Below are 13,367 nucleotides of genomic sequence, written 5' to 3'. Positions count from 1 at the left end.
GCTACATATCAGGTACAGCTTTAGTTTTGATTTTTCTTCCTTTATTTTTCCAATATCATACTTGAACATTTGATTTTCTTCCTTCAATTTTCCAACTTCAGTCTTTAGCTTGTTGATTGATCTCAGCAACCCAGGTATTATTGATTTTGATCGTTCACACATTTGAGGGTCGATCCATCCCACAAACCCACATGTCGAATCCTAGCAAAATATAAGAAGGAATTGAGTGATCAGTGAAAAATCTTTATAACCAACCACGTGAATACTAACCTCTTTAGGGTATCCCCAAAAACGTCGACCAGGGTTCTTATCAGTCCAAGTCGTTCGCACTATCGCCATTTGACCACAGAAACACCTCACCATTTTTGATTTTGAGTTTGGAAGACACGATTTTGATTTCAGCAGGAGGAGATATCGATTTAGGGAAAAGATGAAACACACGTTCGATCTATTAATAAGGAGAGTAGACGTTAGTGGGGTTTAATTTAATAAGATATCAAAGGAATGGGCGTGAATTGACAAAAATACCCTCACACAGACGGAGGGGGTAGATGGTTGTTAAGCCTTTGGACCAATTCCACAACAAATCAAAGCTTTTGGACCACCAGTGCAACCCCAAAACTTTTTGGACCAAACATCCAATTTTTGACATACCACAGGGACCAACATTGCAATTTTGTCTTTTGTTTTCTTTGCTAAAGCAAAACTTTTTCACATGTTATCAATTATTTTTTTTTCTCATTTATTCGGTTCTTAGATAATCTTTTGTAATACATAAAGTCTTATTTCTCAAAAAAAGAAATCCAATCAAAAATTTAGAAAAAAGTACATATTTTTCCCAGCATGATGTATTTATTTGACTATGTGACATAATCAAATAACAAACTCAAACCTTGCAAAAAATGTCACAATTAAAAGGAACAACCTAGCAAGTAACCATCTTTGATGATGTTAGTGGTGTCATCAAACCTAACAAGTAACTTTCACAAATCACGTATTAAAATAATTACATATTGATGGATTTTTTAGTAACACAATCCAGTTATTATACTCAAAATTTCAAGCATATATGTTTGTAGAATAACAATATTGTTGGTCCTATGTTCTAGAAAGACAACAGTCTTGTTGGCCTTGACCTGGAAGCTTGCAAAAGAGCTTAAGGTAAATCACTAATCCTATTCAAGTCTTGGATCAAATCCAAAATTTACAACATGTAAATGTAAAGCTCCTGATATGTGACATATAATGACTATCTAAAATTTACAACATGTAAATGTAAAGCTCGTGAAATGTGACATATAATGGTCATCTATTGCATGAGTTCATATATACCCGAAAGGATATTTGTTTTAGTCATAATGATGTCCATCGGGGAGAAATGACAATTATAGAAACCTTGGTTTTCTTTAATTGATTCCAATGAGTTGCAATCACATTATGGTTACTTGTATTGTTGTTGATTACCATCAATGGCGGTCATTGGGTGTGCGAGTGGTACGGTTGCTTTGGGCTTTCGAATTCAAGGATAAATATATCGTAATGGTGTTGGCATTTTCATAAATACATTTTGTGTTATTATTAAAGAAAGTTAGCATTTAGCTATACACACAATGTAATATTTGGTTGCAATCTTGAAGTAATTTTAATTGTGAAAAAATCAACGAAATCAATAAATCAAAATCTTATCATAAATTCTATTATTTATCAACAATATAAGGAAAGTATCTATATCAAATAATACATATATATGTTTCTAATATAAGTTCAAGAAAACATTATAGATTTTTATAAAACTCATTAAAAAGATCAAACCCTAGCAAACCAGATAATAGTGTTAGTAGATCGTCGGTATTGCTTGTCTCTCTCGCCGGAAACTGCTTTTTTGTTGTCTTGAATCTTGATATCTCGATGAGTGGGCAATTGTATTTTCCTCCTCTAAGTCCTCTAACTGACTCCCTAACTACATGTTAGTATCTCTTATCTCTTTAAATTTTCCAAGTCCCAACCGTGCTTAACTACTTTCTCTCCGAGGCTAGATTTTCATTTTTATTTAAATGATTTATTTATGAATTCATAATGAAATTAACGAATAATGAAATAGAGAAAGTCAAAAACAATGTTTTTGGTTTGTCCTTTTGTATAGTATAATGTCTCGTGAATTGTATTTATGACTCAATCACTATGTTTTATTACTTTAGCATTTTAATGTATGGTAGAGAGGGTCAGAGTAGGGCATTAGCAAATTTTAGATTGGGGTTGGGGGAGGGGGCAATGGGCTTCTTATTTTTTGGCTACTAATATTAATATAATATAAACTAATACTTAGAATTAGAAAACAAGAATTTTGTTTCATGATCTAACTATTTTAAACATTAAATTTTTGATAAATATTACAAGTATATAATGTTAAGTTATTAACATTGATTTTTTATTTAGAAAAGATGCATTTAACTAGAAAATTCGAATCGGGTTATTCTAAACATAAAAAATACAATTTATTCATATTAAAAGATGATATATCAATTGATTTATCATCAAATAATAATCGGAATACCATCATAATAAAGAATCGGTTGTGGAAGAACAAAATGAAGAGTGATAAAAAGTTGAATCGTGTGTGCCAAAAAATGTGAATGAAGTTCATGAAGTTGTGCAAAAACTTATAGAAGAGGTTCATGGTGCAGTGGAAGAAGCTAGATAAGAAGAAGTTGAACTACAAAGTGTTATGAGATATTCCTTGTATACATGTAACACCTAAAAAATCACAATAATATTATTATTTTTTCAGTTTAGTAAAAATAATTGTTTCAATCAAAACCCAAGTCATAAGAACCAAATATCCAATACAAATATCTCAAAATCAGAGTATCATGAAATCCACAAAATCACTTCACTAAAGTAGGGATGAGCATATGGACCGAGGAACCGGTCGGAACCGGTCGGGCCGAGACCGGGACGTTGTTTTTGTGGATTTTTAGAACTGGGAACCGGTAGGAACCGGAACCGGAAAAAACCGGAACCATATGATGCTCTTTTTCGAGGACCGGTTCCAACATTTGAAGACACGACAAGAACCGGTAGGAACCGGGAACCGGTAGAACCACCGGGCCGGTTCGGTTCTTGCTTTTGGCCGAGGCCGGTTCGGTCCTTTTTGCTCATCCCTACACTAAAGGATGTGTACGATCACGCCCTCGCCTTGCCCCGATCACCAAAAGTACCTTAAACATAACACTTACATCGTAAGCCAAATCTTAGTGAGTTTCCCCAAAATACCACCATATAACATATAACAACATGCATATTGGGTCCACAACCATCGTGTTGGATTACCCTTGAGCCTACAGACTAGGGTACGAAACTTCTTCCCATAAAAAAGCTCAAATGCTTGCGCACGGATATTGGAGTGATAGTTGTTGTTGTAAGAAAGCTCAGTTAGGGGAAAGTAGGAGCTCCAACTTTGACCAAAATCTATGACACAAGCTCTCAACATAACCTCAAGTTTATGAATGGTCTGCTCGCTCTGGCCATCAGTCTGTGGATGATAAGCGGTGATGAAAAGCAATTTTGTACCAGGTTCGTCATGGAAGCCTCTACCAAAACCGAGAAGTGAAGTGAACATCTTGATCAGATGCAACGGAAACTGGAACACCATGCCGAGCGACAATCTCGCACACATACACATCAACTAATTTCTCAACCGAGGGGCTCTCCCGAATAACCCATATCACATCAAACCCCTTAGCTGTATGAGGTAGCTTGATGATAAAATCCATGGTGATATATTCCCATTTCCACATGGAAACCTCCAAAGGTTGAAGCTTTTCGTGCGGTCTTTGGTGCTCGAACTTGAACATCCGACATGTCAAACACCTCTCAACATACCATGCTATTTCCCTTTACATGCACAACCACCAGTAACTAAGTCTCAGATATTGGTACATCTTGGTGGCTCCAGGGTGTATCGAAAATCTGGACGTATGTGCCTCCTCCATCACAGTCTATCTGACCCTGCCAAAATCTGGCACCCAAACCCGACCACACCAAGCCAACAATATGTGGCTCTCTCGGTAGAAAACTTGTCAATCTCACCCCTAATCCACTCCTGCTTCCAATTTTCCTTCTTGACTCCCTCGGTTTGAGCCTCCCTAATCAAATCCAAAAGTGGAAAATCAATAGAAATCCTCATACATAAGCCCTTAACATAAGAACTAAATGACTTGTGGCTCAAGGCATCTGCGGCCACATTTGATTTCATTGGATGGTACAAAATCTCGCAGTCATAATCCTTGACCACGTCAAGCCATTTACGTTGCCTTATATTCAGATTCGGATGATCCATGAGATATCTTAGACTCTTATGATCCGTGTAGATGGTACACATGACCCTATACAGATAATGTTGCCAAATATTGAGGGCAAACACCACCGCCACAACTCCAGATCATGCGTCATATATCGAGCCTCATGCGGCTTCAGCTGCCTAGAAGCATACATAATAACTATCCCTCGTTGCATGAGTACTGCCCCCAAACTGGTGACATAAAGCATCACAATAAACTACAAAAATCCTCTACACCATATAGGAGAGTTAACACTGCGACCTCACATAATTTCTGTCTCAGATTCTTGATTGTAGTCTGCTGCTCAGGCCCCCAGTGAAAATCCACACCCTTCCTCGTTAGATGAGTGAGAGGTACAACAACTTTATAGAAATCCTAAATAAATCTCCTATAGTATCTTGCTAATCCCAAGAAACTCCTGATCTCCGAAGGAGACTTCAGGACCTCATACTACATAACTGCCTCAATCGTGGTTAGGTTGACAAGAATCTTGTTCTGGTTAACGTTGTGTCCCAAGAACTGGAGCTCCCATAACCACAACTCATACTTTAAGAACTTGACATAAAGCCTCTCCCTCCTTAAAACTCCCAACAACTCTCAAAGATGCTCCTCATGCTACTCCATAGTCTTGGAGAGACCAATCTATCATCGGTAAAAACAATAACTGATCGATTGAGCATCGACATGCATACCTGATTCATCAAATCCATAAATGTCGTCGGTGCATTGGTGAGCCCAAACGGAATCACCACGAACTCGTAATGACCATAACAAGTTCAAAACATTGTCTTCTCCTCGTTTCCTTCTCTAACCCTCATCTGGTGATAACTTGACCTCAAATCGATCTTGAAGAACCAAGATGCACCATGCAGCTGATCGAAGAGTTCATCAATTAGTGGAAGTGGGTAACGATTCTTCACCTTCAATTTGTTTAAATCCCGGTAATCAATGCATATCCGGTGTGAGCTATCCTTCTTCTTCACAAACAAGATCGACGCTTCCCAAGGTGAACTTCTCAGTATGATAAACGCTTACGCAACAGCTCCCAAAGCTGAGAGGACAACTCCTGCATCTCTGGCAGTACTAAGCGATATGTCTCCTTAGCAATCAGGGCCGCGCCATGAACTAAATCAATCATGAACGTAACTTGTCTCTTAGTAGGCATACCGGGTAATTCCTCCGAGAACACAACTAGAAAATCTCTGACTATAGTCACATCCGTAACCGAAACCCCCTTCTCTACCCGAGTGTAAATCACATAGGCTAAATAACCCGAACATCCATGCTGAAGATACTGCCGAGCCTTAGCAGCAGAACAAAAGGATGATCCAACCCTGATAGTCGGGGTTGGTGTCTACTCTGGTCTGGTGGCTAGCAAGGGACATTTGGCCTTTACATGACCAACCTACTCATAATGGTAACAAATCTTGTTGCTCGCTAACGGGGCCTGCTAACGATAATCCTTCATATAATGGCCCTCTATTCCACATTTGTGGCACCTGGAAGAAGATCAAAAACACCCTTATGAACCTTGCCGCACTTGCCACAAGTACGACCCCTCTATCCCCCAGATCATGAATCAGTAGGCTTAAACCGCTTCGCTGCAGGTTGTGAATGAACGGGATCCTACCTCTGCTCCTTCATCTGAGTCTCAATCTCAACCTCCCGTCTTTGTGTGGCATCCTGAAGCTTGGAAAGGGTACTGCAACGGTTGGTAGACACAAATTGCCGGATATCAGTCTTGAGCATGCTCAAGTATCGCGTCATATGGGCCTGCTCTGTAGCAGCATACTCAGGAAAGAAAAGAGCCTCTCAGTAAACATCTTGGTGATCTTCGCCACCGAATCCTTCGTCTGCCTCAAATTCAGACACTCCTAAGCCAACCATTCCTCTCCACTAGGGGAATATACCTTGTGCGAAACATCTATGAGAACTGCTCCCAAGTAGCAACAATCCTCTGCTATGAAGTATAAGAACTAGGTTCCTCCAGTCCTTCGCACCCAGATGAAGAAGGTTATGGGTGTATCTGACCTTCCAATCCTACAGATAGAAACATGTGAAGAAACAGCTCTCTAAATCTGATAACCACCTTATAGCAATGATCGAGTCCTTGACCTCGTCGAACTCTGGGGGCTTCGTGCTGCTGAAGTCCTGGTACTGGAATGAACCTCCTCCTCGGCCTCCCGCAGCAGCGGCGACTGAGGTGGATGCAGCAGTAGTAGTCTCAGTGAGGGCAATATAGCGCTCATCAATCAACTCAATCATCGCAATCTTTATAGACCCAAACAACTCCGGAATAGCACCCTAGAAAGCAGCAGCCACCTCAGCGGCAATCAACTCCCGTATCTGATCATCAGTCAACCCCGACCTATCTTGGCTACCAGCTCCAGATCCTGAACCCCTCGTAAACACCAAACTAAAAATGAACCAAAAAATATATCAGAAACGCCACAATTCATACTATTTCAATCATTACGGAAAGACTACACCCTCAGGGTTCGTCACTTCCTTGCTATGTGTACGAGTTTTGTACTTTCAGTAGTACGATCCCATACTACTTCCATATTTACCCATATTTGTCTCAAGGGGTCTTGCAGACCACCTGATCGTAAAGCCCAACAGTTAAGATACACATGCATCCTATACTCACTATCTCAATAGTGGCTAATCACTCCTCAAGTTGGCCTACTTCAACCATACTTACTCATGAAACTTCCACTAACTCTGCAGCCACTCGTTCATGCTAATCATACATAATGTTGGATTCCATAGGTAGTCGAATACTTGATTCTAACCTAAGGCCACAACCAGACAAGGAACATGAAATAAGGCTGAATTAAACATTATTAGGCTATAATATCTTAGTTATGTACAAGTATGATGCACATACTAAGCAACTATAATAATGATGTCAATTTCATCTAACATACAAGGGATTCTCCTAGGCTATTAGGCATCACATTAGGAAATTCTATCATGCAATTCTTGAGGATCCCTAGTCTACAAATTAGCATGCGATTCTATCTTAATCATCATAAGCAAATAATAGTGTTGATATCTAGGGGTATACTTTATTGCTCCGGCTGATCGTACACATCTCATCCTTCTATGGTTACCTTAGAAAACAAATTTGAAAATAATTTTTGAAAACAACTTCTTTTTAAATCAATTTTGAAAACTTTACAGATCCTTAGTTTGAGTTTGGATTCACACGAAAGCTTATCTAATTCGCTCAAACCAGGGCTCTTATACCAACTTGTAACATCCTAAAAATCACAATAAAAATTTCATTTTTTCAATTTAGTAAAAATCATTGTTTCAATCAAACTCAAATCATAAAAACCAAAATATCCAATACAAATATCCCAAAATAAGAATATCATGAAATCTACAAAATCATATCACTGTAGTGTACCCCTGGTATGCCCAACGTACTCAGCCTGAATCTACTTTTTCATAAGATCCTTATTTAAATTAAGGTCTTGTTGAGTGTGACCTTTTATTGTTACTAATGTTTTTGATAATGGTGTCATATAGATCAAAAGTGAGCAAACATGTAAAATTTTTAAGGTTAATGGTCACCGGTTCAAACCATTTTTAATGAAGGGCTCCAAGTCACGAACGAAGAAGTGGAGCTTGTAGAGGTCCCGACATAGCACAATTAAAGAAACCAAGTAACAACGTTGAGCCAACGACATTAAAAACAGGTAGCTAACTGGGAGGCAACACAGGTGTCTAAAGTTATTTTTGTTGGTGTTTATTTGTTTCTTACCGTGATTTTAGGATTTTAATAGTTGTTTTCATGTTATACAAAAGAATGAGACGAGAGAGAGTTGTGTTTTTCTTGAAAAAAATAATAAAAAAAAAATTGGACTTCAAAGCTCGGGCATGACTTGGACCAGCCAAGGGCAGCTTGTGCTCCCGAGCCCGTGCTCCCTCATCGCAAGTTTGAGAACGAACAAAGAAAAAAGTGTTTTTGCTAAGTACATCGAGCAGGCACGGTCGAGTACAGTAAGCACGTCTCGTGCTCTCTAGCGTGTTTCATGTCATCGTAGCTTCGAAAAATGAAAAAAAAAATTCTAAACTTTATGGCCAAGTACAGCCTGACCTAGCGAAACACGACCCGTGCTCATCAGCCCGTGCTGCTACAGTACCCCGAGTTGGAATAAATATCAACTTATGTCCTTCATTTATCACTCTTACACTCAAGAACTCTCTCAAAACTCTCTCTCTCTCTCTCTCTCTCTCTCTCTCCCATTCCAACCGAATTTCAACTATGAACACTTAAAATCTTTCATTTTTCTTGCTAAAAATCAAGATCAAAGGTATGGACTTGATTTCCCTTGCTACTTCAACTTCTATGGAGCTCCAACTCCATTTCATGGCTACTTCATATTCCCTACTAAAAACCTAGATTTTAAAATAGATATGATGTTAATAGCTTTCATTTAAGAATAAAAGTAAGTTGACATAGATGCCTTTGATGATAAGACGAAGGGTTAGGGTTGTAGGTTGGGGTATCGACAATACTGTCCATGGGACGATTCCGAGCAATAGTGGTACCATAAGAAGAAGTTGATTATGGGTTGTGGAACCCGCTCCCTCTACTCTCATGCTTCAACATTTGTAGATTATGTTTGTTTACTTGTATCGTATGTCGTTTTGTAGGTTTTGATTGACTAGATAGAATGGGTTGGAAAATATGAATTTTTATATGTTGCGTGTTGGAAAGGATAAAGAGGGAGAAGAGAAAGAAAAAAAAAATCATGTAGCAAAAGGGTTAAATGGGTTGGAAAGCACCCTAAGGTTCCTAATCTTTAGAAGTTATTATTTGATCTTTTATATATATATATATATATATATATATATATATATATATATATATATATATAAAGTTTAATTTAATTACTTTAACATAATTAATCAATCAAACAAAACATAGATTTTGGAAAATAACGTGTGGTTGACTAAAAGAGAAACCAAAAAACGTTTCGTCACGTTATAAACTAAAAAAAATTGAAAATTGAAAACGTGGGAATTGAATAGGAAAATAGAAATTTGACTGTCAAAACTTCATCAGTCAAAATAAAATACTTCATATGTTGCATAATAGATGACATAAGTAGATCCATGTGTTATTTTTATTTAGGTGTAACCTCTCAACAAAGTTAACAATTATAAGATTTCGATAAATACAGAATATTATCATTACTAAGTAAAATCTTCAAAATGACAAAAGTATATAATAACATAAAAGTTATTGTTAATCTCATAAAACACTCTATAAATTAGAGTTTTTTTTCTCAATCAAACAGAAAAAAATTATAAATCTATACACAAAATCAAAAGTTTAAGTAATGAGTTGTTCAATCAAAAGTTTGAGTTATGAATCGTTAAATCTTATAAAAAAGTTGAAAATTTATCAATATTGGAGCAAAATAAGAAATAGGATGACTTAACTTTTTCATTGACTAACTTAAATGTATAAAAAATTTAACGGTTCAATATGTACTCAACATTCTACCTTCATCCTTGGTTTTCAAAGAAAGGACACTTGGAAGACCGAAAGAAGATAATTCTTTCCAGCCCTAATTCCTTTGAACTTATTTCATCTATTTTATACGGATTAACAAAATTAGATTTTAGAAAAATTGATTTTTGTTGATAATATCTGAAGAAAAATAAAAAGTAGTTTTTAGAGATGACGTCATAATTTTTAAAAATATTAACAATATTACATTGATATAACGAAATATGAATTTTACTTATTTTTGAAGATTTTAAAGTAATTTTGTGACGATGAATAATTCACACTTAGAAATTTAGCAATTGCAAAAAGTGGTGGTCATTGGTAAAAAAAAACTGTTTTTTTTTTTTATTTTTATTTTTTTTAATATTGCAATTTATGATGGCCTTGGTTCTAAATATATTTAAATTCAATTTTTGTTTATCAAACATCAATATTTTAATTTAGTTCCGATAACAAATTTAAATGACGGAAAAGGACGTGTAATAGCAACAGAAGGAAGGACAACGTTGGATTACAAGTTCACAGTAGCCACGATATGACGATGTTGACGCGTCTTGAAACTTTTTGCTTTTTTGCTTTTTTTGATTTTCCATTTTTCAAAACAAATTACAGTTTCTCTTTAAACAAATATAGGAGTAATATATTTTCAAGCTTTCCTAAAAAAATATATTACCATGTTTTAGTAGACAATATCATAATTGTTTTATTACTTATATTTAATAATAATAATCAGATTTCATTTTCATGTCCATAAATTTATGTTCGATAATCGATATTCTATATATCTTGTAAAATATCATGTTTTAGAAAAAGTAACCAAGTATATCAATAAGAATTGCCCTTGATGACTTTGCCAGAAAAGTAGAGCAAAGATATTGTATGCTGTCACATGAAATCAAAAACGAAATCTTTCGGTTGCTTTGCTTAATTTACAGGTTTGTTGAAAGTTGAAACACAAAACGAGAACACCGCCCCTAGCATGCAGTATGCTCAAAAATTACACCGCATTCACGCATTGACATGATTATTTCAAAGAGAAAGAGCAGCTAGTTTTTGAATTTTTTAAATTAAATAAATATAGTTTGATGTACAAATGAAAATGTGATAGACATTAAAATATCTGCCCACAATTCGGAATTATACGAAATCCGCACACGACATGTAAAATGAGTCAATTAAGAAAACTCATTGTTTTATCATGATGCGTGGTGTTTTTCAGTGATTTCGATTAGTTTAGGGCATCAAATTTTGTTTTCATGGGTTTTTTTCGACAATTTTATTTTTTGAGATTTGATTTAGATAACTGATTATGAATCTTATGGTAATCAATCTAATCTCCTAACGTTTCATTATAACTATTTCCTTTCCTATGTTAGACAATTTTTTCAATTATCAATTTAGAATCCGTTTGGAGTTCTCTTTTTCTTTATTTGTGTTCTTGTCGGTTGTAATCGGTCATTCAGTCCGATCGTCTAGGGATCATATTTACTAAATCTTATTCATTTCCATACCATTCTTGCAACCTTCTATTTAGACCTGGCAATGTGGCGGGTTTGGAGCGAATCGACCTTGATCCAAACCCTTTTAAGAAATTTCAAAATCCGATACAAACCCGCTCCATAACCCGCAAGGTTTTGAATAATCAAATCCATATCCTTATCCACCAAATCAACGGATATCCAAACCCGCCCCATAACCCATAGACTTTTTGAATTATCAAACACATTTTACTTAATTCATAAAATAATATTTTTTAAATAAAACAAATGTTGATTTAGAAAACACATTACGTTCTCGAGGACTTCCGATTGGAATTAAAAATCACTATTGTAGTAAAATCTGATTTATTTTTTACTGTCAATTGTAGTGATAGAAAATAGCAATGACAAACTTTCTTTCAGTTGATGAATGAATTTATTGATTTATGAATGAAATACGATGATTGCTTGATGAAATATAAATCAAATGACATCATAACTCTTAGTAGAAGACTGAAAGTCTAGAAGTCGACTCCTTGATTTTTATGTATAAACAGTTTGGACTTTGGCATTTTCTCTTTGGACTTTTGATTGGAATTAAAAATAAACTTTAAGCAATATAAAATATAAACCAATAATTCAAAAATTATACGGGGCGGGTTATAAATGGAGCGGATCAGTGATGATCCATACCCGACCCTTTTAATAAAAGGGTTAGCGGGTATGGATTGTTAATGGGTAAACGAATAAAAAACTATGCTCCAAACCCATAAAATTCTTGAGGGTTTGGATCGGATCAGGGTCAAACCCGCTCCATTACCAGACCTACTTCTATTCACTTATTTCTTTTTCACCTACATTTTTAAGTTCCTAAAAATATTTTCGGCATACATAAATGCTAAAAACTTGGGTTTGTACCATGAAAGAGACAACACTACAAGTTCACAAGATCTACCATGATTTGATCAATCACAAATACCATTTAGTCACATTTGATCAATCACAAATACCATTTAGTCACATGTTTTCCTAGCAATAATTTCAGTATCAAACTCAAACATGATTTAACCCAATGTTCTTGCATATGGCGATACAACAAGCGTTTAACGATTTCCAACTATCGCAAATGCCGACACAATACAATGATAACTGAGCAACGGAAAGTCTATCAAAACTTTTTACAGAAACACAACCTCAAAGTTCTGAAGAGAATAGTGATGAAAAGCAACCTCACACGCAAGACCAAGAAGCATCCGACGAGTCAGTAGATGCAACCCTCCACCCATGACTACTTTAAAGAAGAAATCAATAGTATGGAGCACTGATGAAGAAGTCATGTTGGCCAAGGCTTAAATCAACATTGCAAAAGACTCAATTACTGCAAATCAACAACAATTAACTTCTCTTTGGAAGCGAATTCTAACATATTTTAAACAATAATTGGTAGTTATTGATTGTAATGTCTATCAAATGAATTCAAAGTGGGAGGACATGAACACAAATACCATTAATCCAAAGTTGATATAATTCACGCAACACACGTTGAATATATAAACCCTTACAAAAATAAAGTGGTTCCTTACGAGGTGGCAAAGACAATTAGGCTATCCGGAGTGGGCATTAACCCACGTGAGTTTCCTATGCGACACACTAACTCACTAGTGAACACCGACCCATGGACCGATGAAGTGGCTTGGAGTGGTTGTGAAGATGGAGCAAGACGACCAATTTGATTGGCTCTCTCTTCCCCCCCCCCCTCTCCCTCCCTCTCTCTCTCTCTCTCTCTCTCTCTCTTCACGACCTATCCACTAGTGGGCACCATTTACACAACCTAATGGATTGGTTGTGGAATGGTTAAATAATGACCTAAAATCCTCTTCACTCACAAACCACTTGTGACCATTTCGTTTAGCCTTATGAAAGAACACACAAAATGTTGGACCATAATGACATCATAGTTGGGTATGAAATGTAATTTTTATTATTAGTCTTGTTATTTGTTATAATTGAAAAATATAT

The sequence above is a fragment of the Lactuca sativa genome, chromosome 4 (assembly GCF_002870075.4).
Source record: "Lactuca sativa cultivar Salinas chromosome 4, Lsat_Salinas_v11, whole genome shotgun sequence".
In the NCBI taxonomy this organism is placed as follows: domain Eukaryota; kingdom Viridiplantae; phylum Streptophyta; class Magnoliopsida; order Asterales; family Asteraceae; genus Lactuca; species Lactuca sativa.
The sequence above is the reverse complement of the archived record's forward strand: the minus strand, read 5'-3'. Positions refer to the sequence as shown.